This window comes from Oryctolagus cuniculus, chromosome 20 (assembly GCF_051225735.1).
Source record: "Oryctolagus cuniculus isolate XC-2025 breed Fujian yellow rabbit chromosome 20, ASM5122573v1, whole genome shotgun sequence".
In the NCBI taxonomy this organism is placed as follows: Eukaryota; Metazoa; Chordata; class Mammalia; order Lagomorpha; family Leporidae; genus Oryctolagus; species Oryctolagus cuniculus.
The window spans coordinates 4395032-4407911 of NC_142886.1; positions in this window are offsets into that span (position 1 = coordinate 4395032).

A 12880-nucleotide genomic window follows, 5' to 3' on the forward strand; every position below is an offset into this window, starting at 1 on the left:
TATCTGGTGTGTTTTGGCTATCTCAATCCCACATCTTGCTACAGCCTCTGTGTTTGTTTGTGTTTTCTGGACATTCTCTATGGACTTTACGGTTTTGAATGCATTGTAGCATGTAAGTTTTTGTTTTCAGCTGGCAAACGTTAATTGGTTCCACCTGGAGTCTAATTCGCCACACATTCGAGTTTTCTAGGAAGAAAGCTTCAGAAACCTGAGAAAACATGATATTTCTTTCTGTAAACATGACATTGGATGCATTTGCAGAACAGGAAGCATGTGCTTTTCTCCAAAACCACTTTCACGGTGTTTTTTGGTTAAATTTCACTGGGATACTACAACATTTTTTCCAGATACTCTGGATGAAAACAAAACTATCTGGTGTGTTTTGGCTATCTCAATCCCACATCTTGCTACAGCCTCTGTGTTTGTTTGTGTTTTCTGGACATTCTCTATGGACTTTATGGTTTTGAATGCATTTATCAGGACCCTTTTTGTTTTCTGCTACCAAACGCTAATTGGTTCCACCTGGAGTCTAATACGCCACACATTCGAGTTTTCTAGGAAGAAAGCTTCAGAAACCTGAGAAAACATGATATTTCTTTCTGTAAACATGACACTGGATGCATTTGCCGAACAGGAAGCATGAGCTTTTCTCGAAAACCACTTTCACGGTGATTTTTGGTTAAGTTTCACCAGAAATCCACAACATTTTGTCCAGATACTCTGGATGAAAACAAAACTATCTGGTGTGTTTTGGCTATCTCAATCCCACATCTTGCTACAGCCTCTGTGTTTGTTTGTGTTTTCTGGACATTCTCTATGGACTTTACGGGTTTGAATGCATTTTAGCATGTAAGTTTTTGTTTTCAGCTGGCAAACGTTAATTGGTTCCACCTGGAGTCTAATACGCCACACATTCGAGTTTTCTAGGAAGAAAGCTTCAGAAACCTGAGAAAACATGATATTTCTTTCTGTAAACATGACATTGGCTGCATTTGCCGAACAGGAAGAATGAGCTTTTCTCCAAAACCACTTTCACGGTGATTTTTGGTTAAGTTTCACCCAAAATCCACAACATTTTGTCCAGATACTCTGGATGAAAACAAAACTATCTGGTGTGTTGTGGCTATCTCAATCGCAGATCTTACTACAGCTTCTGTGTTTGTTTGTGTTTTCTGGACATTCTCTATGGACTTTACGGTTTTGAATGCATTGTAGCATGTAAGTTTTTGTTTTCAGCTGGCAAACGCTAATTGGTTCCACCTGCAGTCTAATACGCCACACATTCGAGTTTTCTAGGAAGAAAGCTTCAGAAACCTGAGAAAACATGATATTTCTTTCTGTAAACATGACATTGGATGCATTTGCCGAACAGGAAGCATGAGCTTTTCTCCAAAACCACTTTCACGGTGATTTTTGGTTAAGTTTCACCCAAAATCCACAACATTTGGTCCAGATACTCTGGATGAAAACAAAACTATCTGGTGTGTTGTGGCTATCTCAATCCCACATCTTGCTACAGCCTCTGTGTTTGTTTGTGTTTTCTGGATATTCTCTATGGACTTTACGGTTTTGAATGCATTTTAGCATGTAAGTTTTTGTTTTCAGCTGGCAAACGCTAATTGGTTCCACCTGGAGTCTAATTCGCCACACATTCGAGTTTTCTAGGAAGAAAGCTTCAGAAACCTGAGAAAACATGATATTTCCTTCTGTAAACATGACATTGGATGCATTTGCCGAACAGGAAGCATGAGCTTTTCTCCAAAACCACTTTCACAGTGATTTTTGGTTAAGTTTCACCCAAAATCCACAATTTGTCCAGATACTCTGGATGAAAACAAAACTATCTGGTGTGTTGTGGCTATCTCAATCCCACATCTTGCTACAGCCTCTGTGTTTGTTTGTGTTTTCTGGACATTCTCTATGGACTTTACGGTTTTGAATGCATTTTAGCATGTAAGTTTTTGTTTTCAGCTGGCAAACGCTAATTGGTTCCACCTGGAGTCTAATTCGCCACACATTCGAGTTTTCTAGGAAGAAAGCTTCAGAAACCTGAGAAAACATGATATTTCCTTCTGTAAACATGACATTGGCTGCGTTTGCCGAACAGTAAGCATGAGCTTTTCTCCAAAACCACTTTCACGGTGATTTTTGGTTAAGTTTCACCCGAAATCCACAACAATTTGTCCAGATACTCTGGATGAAAACAAAACTATCTGGTGTGTTGTGGCTATCTCAATCCCACATCTTGCTACAGCCTCTGTGTTTGTTTGTGTTTTCTGGACATTCTCTATGGACTTTACGGTTTTGAATGCATTTTAGCATGTAAGTTTTTGTTTTCATCTGGCAAACGCTAATTGGTTCCACCTGGAGTCTAATTCGCCACACATTCGAGTTTTCTAGGAAGAAAGTTTCAGAAACCTGAGAAAACATGATATTTCCTTCTGTAAACATGACATTGGATGCATTTGCAGAACAGGAAGATTGTGCTTTTCTCCAAAACCACTTTCACAGTGATTTTTGGTTAAGTTTCACCCAAAATCCACAATTTGTCCAGATACTCTGGATGAAAACAAAACTATCTGGTGTGTTGTGGCTATCTCAATCCCACATCTTGCTACAATCTCTGTGTTTGTTTGTGTTTTCTGGACATTCTCTATGGACTTTATGGGTTTGAATGCATTTTAGCATGTAAGTTTTTGTTTTCAGCTGGCAAACGCTAATTGGTTCCACCTGGAGTCTAATACGCCACACATTCGAGTTTTCTAGGAAGAAAGCTTCAGAAACCTGAGAAAACATGATATTTCCTTCTGTAAACATGACATTGGATGCATTTGCCGAACAGGAAGCATGAGCTTTTCTCCAAAACCACTTCCACGGTGATTTTTGGTTAAGTTTCACCCGAAATCCACAACAATTTGTCCAGATACTCTGGATGAAAACAAAACTATCTGGTGTGTTGTGGCTATCTCAATCCCACATCTTGCTACAGCCTCTGTGTTTGTTTGTGTTTTCTGGACATTCTCTATGGACTTTACGGTTTTGAATGCATTTTAGCAGGACCCTTTTTGTTTTCTGCTGGCAAACGCTAATTGGTTCCACCTGGAGTCTAATACGCCACACATTCGAGTTTTCTAGGAAGAAAGCTTCAGAAACCTGAGAAAACATGATATTTCTTTCTGTAAACATGACATTGGAAGCATTTGCCGAACAGAAAGCATGTGCTTTTCTCCAAAACCACTTTCACGGTGATTTTTGGTTAAGTTTCACCCGAAATCCACAACAATTTGTCCTGATACTCTGGATGAAAACAAAACTATCTGGTGTGTAGTGGCTATCTCAATCCCAGATCTTACTACAGCTTCTCTGTTTGTGTTTTCTGGACATTCTCTATGGACGTTACCGTTTTGAATGCATTTTAGCATGTAAGATTTTGTTTTCAGCTGGCAAACGCTAATTGGTTCCACCTGGAGTCTAATACGCCACACATTCGAGTTTTCTAGGAAGAAAGCTTCAGAAACCTGAGAAAACATGATATTTCTTTCTGTAAACATGACATTGGATGCATTTGCCGAACAGGAAGCATGAGCTTTTCTCCAAAACCACTTTCACGGTGATTTTTGGTTAAGTTTCTCGCGAAATCCACAACAGTTTGTCCAGATACTCTGGATGAAAACAAAACTATCTGGTGTGTTGTGGCTATCTCAATCCCACATCTTGCTACAGCCTCTGTGTTTGTTTGTGTTTTCTGGACATTCTCTATGGACTTTACGGTTTTGAATGCATTTTAGCAGGACCCTTTTTGTTTTCTGCTGGCAAACGCTAATTGGTTCCACCTGGAGTCTAATACGCCACACATTCGAGTTTTCGAGGAAGAAAGCTTCAGAAACCTGAGAAAACATGATATTTCTTTCTGTAAACCTGACATTGGCTACATTTGCCGAACAGGAAGCATGTGCTTTTCTCCAAAACGACTTTCACGGTATTTTTTGGTTAAATTTCACCGGGAAACTACAACATTTTGTCCAGATACTCTGGATGAAAACAAAACTATCTGGTGTGTAGTGGCTATCTCAATCCCAGATCTTACTACAACTTCTCTGTTTGTGTTTTCTGGACATTCTCTATGGACTTTACGGTTTTGAATGCATTTTGGCATGTAAGTTTTTGTTTTCAGCTGGCAAACGCTAATTGGTTCCACCTGGAGTCTAATACGCCACACATTCGAGTTTTCTAGGAAGAAAGATTCAGAAACCTGAGAAAACATGATATTTCTTTCTGTAAACATGACATTGGATGTATTTGCCGAACAGGAAGCATGAGCTTTTCTCCAAAACCACTTTCACGGTGCTTTTTGGTTAAGTTTCACCCGAAATCCACAACATTTTGTCCAGATACTCTGGATGAAAACAAAACTATCTGGTGTGTTGTGGCTATCTCAATCCCACATCTTGCTACAGCCTCTGTGTTTGTTTGTGTTTTCTGGACATTCTCTATGGACTTTACGGTTTTGAATGCATTTTAGCATGTAAGTTTTTGTTTTCATCTGGCAAACGCTAATTGGTTCCACCTGGAGTCTAATTCGCCACACATTCGAGTTTTCTAGGAAGAAAGCTTCAGAAACCTGAGAAAACATGATATTTCCTTCTGTAAACATGACATTGGATGCATTTGCAGAACAGGAAGATTGTGCTTTTCTCCAAAACCACTTTCACAGTGATTTTTGGTTAAGTTTCACCCAAAATCCACAATTTGTCCAGATACTCTGGATGAAAACAAAACTATCTGGTGTGTTGTGGCTATCTCAATCCCACATCTTGCTACAATCTCTGTGTTTGTTTGTGTTTTCTGGACATTCTCTATGGACTTTATGGGTTTGAATGCATTTTAGCATGTAAGTTTTTGTTTTCAGCTGGCAAACGCTAATTGGTTCCACCTGGAGTCTAATACGCCACACATTCGAGTTTTCTAGGAAGAAAGCTTCAGAAACCTGAGAAAACATGATATTTCCTTCTGTAAACATGACATTGGATGCATTTGCGGAACAGGAAGCATGAGCTTTTCTCCAAAACCACTTCCACGGTGATTTTTGGTTAAGTTTCACCCGAAATCCACAACAATTTGTCCAGATACTCTGGATGAAAACAAAACTATCTGGTGTGTTGTGGCTATCTCAATCCCACATCTTGCTACAGCCTCTGTGTTTGTTTGTGTTTTCTGGACATTCTCTATGGACTTTACGGTTTTGAATGCATTTTAGCATGTAAGTTTTTGTTTTCAGCTGGCAAACGCTAATTGGTTCCATCTGGAGTCTAATACGCCACACATTCGAGTTTTCTAGGAAGAAAGCTTCAGAAACCTGAGAAAACATGATATTTCTTTCTGTAAACATGACATTGGAAGCATTTGCCGAACAGAAAGCATGTGCTTTTCTCCAAAACCACTTTCACGGTGTTTTTTGGTTAAATTTCACCGGGATACTACAACAATTTGTCCAGATACTCTGGATGAAAACAAAACTATCTGGTGTGTAGTGGCTATCTCAATCCCAGATCTTACTACAGCTTCTCTGTTTGTGTTTTCTGGACATTCTCTATGGACTTTACCGTTTTGAATGCATTTTAGCATGTAAGATTTTGTTTTCAGCTGGCAAACGCTAATTGGTTCCACCTGGAGTCTAATACGCCACACATTCGAGTTTTCTAGGAAGAAAGCTTCAGAAACCTGAGAAAACATGATATTTCTTTCTGTAAACATGACATTGGATGCATTTGCCGAACAGGAAGCATGAGCTTTTCTCCAAAACCACTTTCACGGTGATTTTTGGTTAAGTTTCACCCGAAATCCACAACAATTTGTCCAGATACTCTGGATGAAAACAAAACTATCTGGTGTGTTGTGGCTATCTCAATCCCACATCTTGCTACAGCCTCTGTGTTTGTTTGTGTTTTCTGGACATTCTCTATGGACTTTACGGTTTTGAATGCATTTTAGCAGGACCCTTTTTGTTTTCTGCTGGCAAACGCTAATTGGTTCCACCTGGAGTCTAATACGCCACACATTCGAGTTTTCTAGGAAGAAAGCTTCAGAAACCTGAGAAAACATGATATTTCTTTCTGTAAACCTGACATTGGCTACATTTGCCGAACAGGAAGAATGTGCTTTTCTCCAAAACCACTTTCACGGTATTTTTTGGTTAAATTTCACCGGGAAACTACAACATTTTGTCCAGATACTCTGGATGAAAACAAAATTATCTGGTGTGTAGTGGCTATCTCAATCCCAGATCTTACTACAGCTTCTCTGTTTGTGTTTTCTGGACATTCTCTATGGACTTTACGGTTTTGAATGCATTTTGGCATGTAAGTTTTTGTTTTCAGCTGGCAAACGCTAATTGGTTCCACCTGGAGTCTAATACGCCACACATTCGAGTTTTCTAGGAAGAAAGATTCAGAAACCTGAGAAAACATGATATTTCTTTCTGTAAACATGACATTGGATGCATTTGCCGAACAGGAAGCATGAGCTTTTCTCCAAAACCACTTTCACGGTGCTTTTTGGTTAAGTTTCACCCGAAATCCACAACATTTTGTCCAGATACTCTGGATGAAAGCAAAACTATCTGGTGTGTTGTGGCTATCTCAATCCCACATCTTGCTACAGCCTCTGTGTTTGTTTGTGTTTTCTGGACATTCTCTATGGACTTTACGGTTTTGAATGCATTTTAGCATGTAAGTTTTTGTTTTCAGCTGGCAAACGCTAATTGGTTCCACCTGGAGTCTAATTCGCCACACATTCGAGTTTTCTAGGAAGAAAGCTTCAGAAACCTGAGAAAACATGATATTTCCTTCTGTAAACATGACATTGGATGCATTTGCAGAACAGGAAGATTGTGCTTTTCTCCAAAACCACTTTCACAGTGATTTTTGGTTAAGTTTCACCCGAAATCCACAACAATTTGTCCAGATACTCTGGATGAAAACAAAACTATCTGGTGTGTTGTGGCTATCTCAATCGCAGATCTTACTACAGCTTCTCTGTTTGGGTTTTCTGGACATTCTCTATGGACTTTACCGTTTTGAATGCATTTTAGCATGTAAGATTTTGTTTTCAGCTGGCAAACGCTAATTGGTTCCACCTGGAGTCTAATACGCCACACATTCGAGTTTTCTAGGAAGAAAGCTTCAGAAACCTGAGAAAACATGATATTTCTTTCTGTAAACATGACATTGGATGCATTTGCCGAACAGCAAGCATGAGCTTTTCTCCAAAACCACTTTCACGGTGATTTTTGGTTAAGTTTCACGCGAAATCCACAACAATTTGTCCAGATACTCTGGATGAAAACAAAACTATCTGGTGTGTTGTGGCTATCTCAATCCCACATCTTACTACAGCCACTGTGTTTGTTTGTGTTTTCTGGACATTCTCTATGGACTTTACGGTTTTGAATGCATTTTAGCAGGACCCTTTTTGTTTTCTGCTGGCAAACGCTAATTGGTTCCACCTGGAGTCTAATACGCCACACATTCGAGTTTTCTAGGAAGAAAGCTTCAGAAACCTGAGAAAACATGATATTTCTTTCTGTAAACCTGACATTGGCTACATTTGCCGAACAGGAAGCATGTGCTTTTCTCCAAAACCACTTTCACGGTTTTTTTGGTTAAATTTCACCGGGATACTACAACATTTTGTCCAGATACTCTGGATGAAAACAAAACTATCTGGTGTGTTGTGGCTATCTCAATCCCAGATCTTACTACAGCTTCTCTGTTTGTGTTTTCTGGACATTCTCTATGGACTTTACCGTTTTGAATGCATTTTAGCATGTAAGATTTTGTTTTCAGCTGGCAAACGCTACTTGGTTCCACCTGGAGTCTAATACGCCACACATTCGAGTTTTCTAGGAAGAAAGCTTCAGAAACCTGAGAAAACATGATATTTCTTTCTGTAAACATGACATTGGATGCATTTGCCGAACAGGAAGCATGAGCTTTTCTCCAAAACCACTTTCACGGTGCTTTTTGGTTAAATTTCACCCGAAATCCACAACATTTTGTCCAGATACCCTGGATGAAAGCAAAACTATCTGGTGTGTTGTGGCTATCTCAATCCCACATCTTGCTACAGCCTCTGTGTTTGTTTGTGTTTTCTGGACATTCTCTATGGACTTTACGGTTTTGAATGCATTTTAGCATGTAAGTTTTTGTTTTCAGCTGGCAAACGCTAATTGGTTCCACCTGGAGTCTAATTCGCCACACATTCGAGTTTTCTAGGAAGAAAGCTTCAGAAACCTGAGAAAACATGATATTTCTTTCTGTAAACATGACATTGGATGCATTTGCCGAACAGGAAGCATGTGCTTTTCTCCAAAACCACTTTCACGGTGTTTTTTGGTTAAATTTCACCGGGATACTACAACAATTTGTCCTGATACTCTGGATGAAAACAAAACTATCTGGTGTGTTTTGGCTATCTCAATCCCACATCTTGCTACAGCTTCTCTGTTTGTGTTTTCTGGACATTCTCTATGGACTTTACCGTTTTGAATGCATTTTAGCATGTAAGATTTTGTTTTCAGCTGGCAAACGCTAATTGGTTCCACCTGGAGTCTAATATGCCACACATTCGAGTTTTCTAGGAAGAAAGCTTCAGAAACCTGAGAAAACATGATATTTCTTTCTGTAAAGATGACATTGGATGCATTTGCCGAACAGCAAGCATGAGCTTTTCTCCAAAACCACTTTCACGGTGATTTTTGGTTAAGTTTCACCCGAAATCCACAACAATTTGTCCAGATACTCTGGATGAAAACAAAACTATCTGGTGTGTTGTGGCTATCTCAATCCCACATCTTGCTACAGCCTCTGTGTTTGTTTGTGTTTTCTGGACATTCTCTATGGACTTTACGGTTTTGAATGCATTTTAGCAGGACCCTTTTTGTTTTCTGCTGGCAAACGCTAATTGGTTCCACCTGGAGTCTAATACGCCACACATTCGAGTTTTCTAGGAAGAAAGCTTCAGAAACCTGAGAAAACATGATATTTCTTTCTGTAAACCTGACATTGGCTACATTTGCCGAACAGGAAGCATGTGCTTTTCTCCAAAACCACTTTCACGGTATTTTTTGGTTAAATTTCACCGGGATACTACAACAATTTGTCCAGATACTCTGGATGATAACAAAACTATCTGGTGTGTAGTGGCTATCTCAATCCCAGATCTTACTACAGCTTCTCTGTTTGTGTTTTCTGGACATTCTCTATGGACTTTACCGTTTTGAATGCATTTTAGCATGTAAGATTTTGTTTTCAGCTGGCAAACGCTAATTGGTTCCACCTGGAGTCTAATACGTCACACATTCGAGTTTTCTAGGAAGAAAGCTTCAGAAACCTGAGAAAACATGATATTTCTTTCTGTAAACATGACATTGGATGCATTTGCCGAACAGGAAGCATGAGCTTTTCTCCAAAACCACTTTCACGGTGTTTTTTGGTTAAATTTCACCCGAAATCCACAACATTTTGTCCAGATACCCTGGATGAAAGCAAAACTATCTGGTGTGTTGTGGCTATCTCAATCCCACATCTTGCTACAGCCTCTGTGTTTGTTTGTGTTTTCTGGACATTCTCTATGGACTTTACGGTTTTGAATGCATTTTAGCATGTAAGTTTTTGTTTTCAGCTGGCAAACGCTAATTGGTTCCACCTGGAGTCTAATTCGCCACACATTCGAGTTTTCTAGGAAGAAAGCTTCAGAAACCTGAGAAAACATGATATTTCTTTCTGTAAACATGACATTGGATGCATTTGCCGAACAGGAAGCATGTGCTTTTCTCCAAAACCACTTTCACGGTGTTTTTTGGTTAAATTTCACCGGGATACTACAACAATTTGTCCTGATACTCTGGATGAAAACAAAACTATCTGGTGTGTAGTGGCTATCTCAATCCCAGATCTTACTACAGCTTCTCTGTTTGTGTTTTCTGGACATTCTCTATGGACTTTACCGTTTTGAATGCATTTTAGCATGTAAGATTTTGTTTTCAGCTGGCAAACGCTAATTGGTTCCACCTGGAGTCTAATATGCCACACATTCGAGTTTTCTAGGAAGAAAGCTTCAGAAACCTGAGAAAACATGATATTTCTTTCTGTAAACATGACATTGGATGCATTTGCCGAACAGCAAGCATGAGCTTTTCTCCAAAACCACTTTCACGGTGATTTTTGGTTAAGTTTCACCCGAAATCCACAACAATTTGTCCAGATACTCTGGATGAAAACAAAACTATCTGGTGTGTTGTGGCTATCTCAATCCCACATCTTGCTACAGCCTCTGTGTTTGTTTGTGTTTTCTGGACATTCTCTATGGACTTTACGGTTTTGAATGCATTTTAGCAGGACCCTTTTTGTTTTCTGCTGGCAAACGCTAATTGGTTCCACCTGGAGTCTAATACGCCACACATTCGAGTTTTCTAGGAAGAAAGCTTCAGAAACCTGAGAAAACATGATATTTCTTTCTGTAAACATGACATTGGCTACATTTGCCGAACAGGAAGCATGTGCTTTTCTCCAAAACCACTTTCACGGTATTTTTGGGTTAAATTTCACCGGGAAACTACAACATTTTGTCCAGATACTCTGGATGAAAACAAAACTATCTGGTGTGTAGTGGCTATCTCAATCCCAGATCTTACTACAGCTTCTCTGTTTGTGTTTTCTGGACATTCTCTATGGACTTTACGGTTTTGAATGCATTTTGGCATGTAAGTTTTTGTTTTCAGCTGGCAAACGCTAATTGGTTCCACCTGGAGTCTAATACGCCACACATTCGAGTTTTCTAGGAAGAAAGCTTCAGAAACCTGAGAAAACATGATATTTCTTTCTGTAAACATGACATTGGATGCATTTGCCGAACAGGAAGCATGAGCTTTTCTCCAAAACCACTTTCACGGTGCTTTTTGGTTAAGTTTCACCCGAAATCCACAACATTTTGTCCAGATACTCTGGATGAAAGCAAAACTATCTGGTGTGTTGTGGCTATCTCAATCCCACATCTTGCTACAGCCTCTGTGTTTGTTTGTGTTTTCTGGACATTCTCTATGGACTTTACGGTTTTGAATGCATTTTAGCATGTAAGTTTTTGTTTTCAGCTGGCAAACGCTAATTGGTTCCACCTGGAGTCTAATTCGCCACACATTCGAGTTTTCTAGGAAGAAAGCTTCAGAAACCTGAGAAAACATGATATTTCCTTCTGTAAACATGACATTGGATGCATTTGCAGAACAGGAAGATTGTGCTTTTCTCCAATACCACTTTCACAGTGATTTTTGGTTAAGTTTCACCCAAAATCCACAATTTGTCCAGATACTCTGGATGAAAACAAAACTATCTGGTGTGTTGTGGCTATCTCAATCCCACATCTTGCTACAATCTCTGTGTTTGTTTGTGTTTTCTGGACATTCTCTATGGACTTTATGGGTTTGAATGCATTTTAGCATGTAGGTTTTTGTTTTCAGCTGGCAAACGTTAATTGGTTCCACCTGGAGTCTAATACGCCACACATTCGAGTTTTCTAGGAAGAAAGCTTCAGAAACCTGAGAAAACATGATATTTCCTTCTGTAAACATGACATTGGATGCATTTGCCGAACAGGAAGCATGAGCTTTTCTCCAAAACCACTTCCACGGTGATTTTTGGTTAAGTTTCACCCGAAATCCACAACAATTTGTCCAGATACTCTGGATGAAAACAAAACTATCTGGTGTGTTTTGGCTATCTCAATCCCACATCTTGCTACAGCCTCTGTGTTTGTTTGTGTTTTCTGGACATTCTCTATGGACTTTACGGTTTTGAATGCATTTTAGCATGTAAGTTTTTGTTTTCAGCTGGCAAACGCTAATTGGTTCCACCTGGAGTCTAATACGCCACACATTCGAGTTTTCTAGGAAGAAAGCTTCAGAAACCTGAGAAAACATGATATTTCTTTCTGTAAACATGACATTGGAAGCATTTGCCGAACAGAAAGCATGTGCTATTCTCCAAAACCACTTTCACGGTGTTTTTTGGTTAAATTTCACCGGGATACTACAACAATTTGTCCTGATACTCTGGATGAAAACAAAACTATCTGGTGTGTTGTGGCTATCTCAATCCCACATCTTGCTACAGCTTCTCTGTTTGTGTTTTCTGGACATTCTCTATGGACTTTACCGTTTTGAATGCATTTTAGCATGTAAGATTTTGTTTTCAGCTGGCAAACGCTAATTGGTTCCACCTGGAGTCTAATACGCCACACATTCGAGTTTTCTAGGAAGAAAGCTTCAGAAACCTGAGAAAACATGATATTTCCTTCTGTAAACATGACATTGGATGCATTTGCCGAACAGCAAGCATGAGCTTTTCTCCAAAACCACTTTCACGGTGATTTTTGGTTAAGTTTCACCGGGATACTACAACATTTTGTCCAGATACTCTGGATGAAAACAAAACTATCTGGTGTGTTGTGGCTATCTCAATCCCACATCTTGCTACAGCCTCTGTGTTTGTTTGTGTTTTCTGGACATTCTCTATGGACTTTACGGTTTTGAATGCATTTTAGCATGTAAGTTTTTGTTTTCAGCTGGCAAACGCTAATTGGTTCCACCTGGAGTCTAATACGCCACACATTCGAGTTTTCTAGGAAGAAAGCTTCAGAAACCTGAGAAAACATGATATTTCTTTCTGTAAACCTGACATTGGAAGCATTTGCCGAACAGAAAGCATGTGCTTTTCTCCAAAACCACTTTCACGGTGATTTTTGGTTAAGTTTCACCGGGATACTACAACATTTTGTCCAAATACTCTGGATGAAAACAAAACTATCTGGTGTGTTGTGGCTATCT